This window comes from Amaranthus tricolor, chromosome 9 (genome assembly GCF_026212465.1).
Source record: "Amaranthus tricolor cultivar Red isolate AtriRed21 chromosome 9, ASM2621246v1, whole genome shotgun sequence".
Classification (NCBI taxonomy): Eukaryota; Viridiplantae; Streptophyta; class Magnoliopsida; order Caryophyllales; family Amaranthaceae; genus Amaranthus; species Amaranthus tricolor.
The window spans coordinates 22,120,812-22,124,216 of record NC_080055.1 but is presented as its reverse complement, the minus strand read 5'-3'; the positions used below and the strand labels follow the sequence as shown (position 1 = coordinate 22,124,216).

At 30.2% G+C, this 3,405-nt stretch overlaps 1 long non-coding RNA gene across 1 annotated transcript; it reads right to left on the bottom strand.

The window, feature by feature from the left end:
- LOC130823913 (uncharacterized) lies at nucleotides 1-2,494 on the bottom strand. Its single transcript, XR_009046653.1, has 3 exons — nucleotides 2,160-2,494; nucleotides 1,446-1,498; nucleotides 1-227 (listed from the first exon to the last, which is right to left on the bottom strand). It is a non-coding gene; the product is annotated as an uncharacterized LOC130823913 (long non-coding RNA).
- Between the last annotated feature and the right edge of the window lie 911 nt (nucleotides 2,495-3,405).

Genomic DNA, 3,405 nt, shown 5'->3' with positions numbered 1-3,405 from the left:
ATAGATAATGCATGTTTTCATTTCAAAACATAAATATTTGATTGCTACATTAAGTTTACAAGTTTTTTTAATTGTAACAAATAAAATATCTAATAACATTTAAAAACAATATCATTATCATGATATTACAATACAAAACTTAAAAACCAATATAAACGTCTTCATAGCTGCTTTTGGATGCTTGTATTTGGTACTTGTGATTGTCGTATTCGTTTCTTGGTGGTCACCTAAACACATACAGAAATATTTTTTTAAGTTCCATTACAAAATGGAATATATATATATATATATATGTATATATATATATATATATATTATATATATATATATATATATATATATGTATATATACATATATATATATATATATACACACACGTGTGAAAGAAACTTACTCTCTATATGTATACACAGTACACACACACGTAAACCTTCAATGTTGTAAGCTTATATTTTACAAAACCATGAATTGAACAGAACTATCACTACAAACACAAGGACATCTTAAACATCCATTGTTGGAAGCAAGACGGTCACAGTCATGTATTAAGACAGCAACCCAATCAGAAGACATTGTTTCAGAGATTTCAACTGACAAATAATGTAAAAGGTTTTCTCAACAAAGTAGGTTCAAAAGCATAATCAGAAACCAAATAAGATTTGAACTCAACTTAGATGAAGATTAAGAAAGTAGAGAATAAGATCAATGTTACATAGATTAAGAGCACACATCATTAATATATCATATAACAACACAAGCAACAGAAGATCAAGAGCACGTGAGAAAGTCTTAGTAAATAACGGTTATTTGTGAGGTTCATAAATCACCCTTATGTGGTGCGATGTGATAGGGTGAGAGTTTTGTTGTTTTAATTTATCTTTTTTTATTGTTTATTTTAATATTATTCTTTTTATTGATTAGGAGTTTTTGAAGAGCACACATCATGAACCAATTGCACAGATCAGCAGCAGGTCAACAAAGACAGAGGACAGATTAGCAATTGTTCAGCAAAGACAAAGGACATATCAGCAGCAGGTAAGTTATGCAGAGCTCAGTCACCAGAAAAGGTTCAGATAATGAGCTAATTGAACAGATCAACATAACATAGTGCAGCTAAACATATCATACCACAATAGAGGAAACTAACAGCTACACCCACAAGTACTACAAGTACAACAATTAAAAGTACGGGGAGAAAAAATTTGCTTACCACAAAAGACAACTGATTAAAGGTATGCATGGTAATTAATAATCGAATTAGTAACGCACTACAGATCAGCAGCAGAACAAGCCACTTTAATGTTATGAAAACCACTTTCATCCTCTCCCATAAGTCACCAAATAAGAGCAAACAAGAAGGGAGTTTATGAGAGTTTGATACTGGCCATAATCCTTAATCCAATTTATACCTAAGCAGTAAGAAAACAGCTAAAGAAATTTATACCTGATTTCTCAAATAGTTCAGGTTCTTTGATAAAGTACCTGATCAATAATCTCCTGTAAGACCAATTAAAAAAGTATTAATCCTCATAATCACTAAAAGGGATTTGTTTATACACTAAGGCTATGTGAACAAGTGAAATTTTCAATTAAAAAATTTAAAACAATACACTAAAGATATCAACTTTTTTCCAAATTAAATTGGAAGTGTGCTCAATTAAGCTAATGATACTATCAATTACCAACACATAAAAAAGGGCATATACAAACAATCAATTGATATCCGCAATCAGTTTCCTTCCATAAGAAAAAGTGATATTATTACTTAACAATCAACAAAAACCCTAAATTACTAAAACCTAGAAAATACATCAGTTTACAAACCCTAGAAAATAGATAACCATCAAAAAGCAATTCAAAAACAGCTAGTAGAGCATTTGCGGATTAATCAAAATTTCTATCAAAAAACTCACAAAAGGGCTATAATTTACACAACTAAATCACCAAGATCTACTATCAAAATTCATGGGAACAATCACAAAACATACAAAAGGCCTATAATTTACACAACTAAATCACCACAAAATTAGATTAATCAAATTGGGCAATCCTTCAAAACACCAAAGTATATGAAACTCATAACCAACAATCAAGTTTGACAATAAAATATCAATTGTTCACAAATAAAAAGGAAAAACGAAAAAGAAAAAAAAAGAACCGTTTCCCGGCACTGGCAAAAAATGAGAATCAGGGCTTGAGCGACGTATCGGTGAGGGTACGAAACCCACCCATAGGACGACTTTCATCATTGTCAACGGGGGTTGAGGAGGAAGAAAATAGGGATGGGTCGCTTGAAGGATGAAGTAGTTGAATAGTGAGGTTTTAGGAGGGGCAAAATTTGAGTAATGCGCATGAAATAAATCTGAAAGTGATTATGGAAGGAAGTTCAAGAGTCTGTATGTACTGCACAATTAAACCCACGCCTAAATGAATAGTATTTGTGTTTTTTACTTTTAATATGTTAATACCCACGCTTATAATCGTGAGTAATTATGCTTAAGTCACGATTGTAATGTGAGTAATTGTTAACCCAAATTTGATATATTCATCAATGTATGCTTTTTCCACACTTATAAGTAAGGTTAATATTCCCACACATAATAAGCGTGGCTAAATGCAAATACCTCACAAAACTTAATTAAGTGTGGGTAAATAAGTGTAGGTATATAAAGTTCTTTTGTAGTGACCACATATAGGTGATTTGTACAAATAACCGTTATTTGTGATTTGTTGACCACATTCTATATATATTTCCTAAGATCTAGTTAAAGCTTCAAAATTTTTCCCATATAAGCAGTATTTTTTCAATGCAGAGGCTCAACTTGTTCGCTGTTAGTAATAGCGACAAAGAAGCTTGGTCAAAAAAAGTCAAGGTCTTTGTTCGCTGTTACTAACAGCGAACAAAAATGTTAACTGTTTTTGACCAAACTCCTTTGTTCGTTGTTGGATCTATCCCAACTACTATAGAGGAATATTATTGATTTAGTTTTATAGTGAAGTAGAGGAAACTGTGTTCCTAATTAACTATTCACCAGCTACATTCAAGTATATTGAATTGCAATATTCACCAGCTACATTCATGAGCTATTTACCAGATCATTCAAAATTATTCACCATTTGGATACATATATAACAAATAACAAATAAAATCAACATTTGAATACCTTAACTAATACATATATAACAAATACATATTGAGTATATTGAGTACATATATAACAAATACAAATATAACAAATAATATTGAGTACATATATAACAAATAACAAATGATATAACAAAAACATATATATAACAAATAACAAATAAAAATTGAATAACTACACATTCAATATTTAACAAATATTGACCATCAACAACCATACATTCAATAACTACACAAATAACAAATAAAATCAACATTT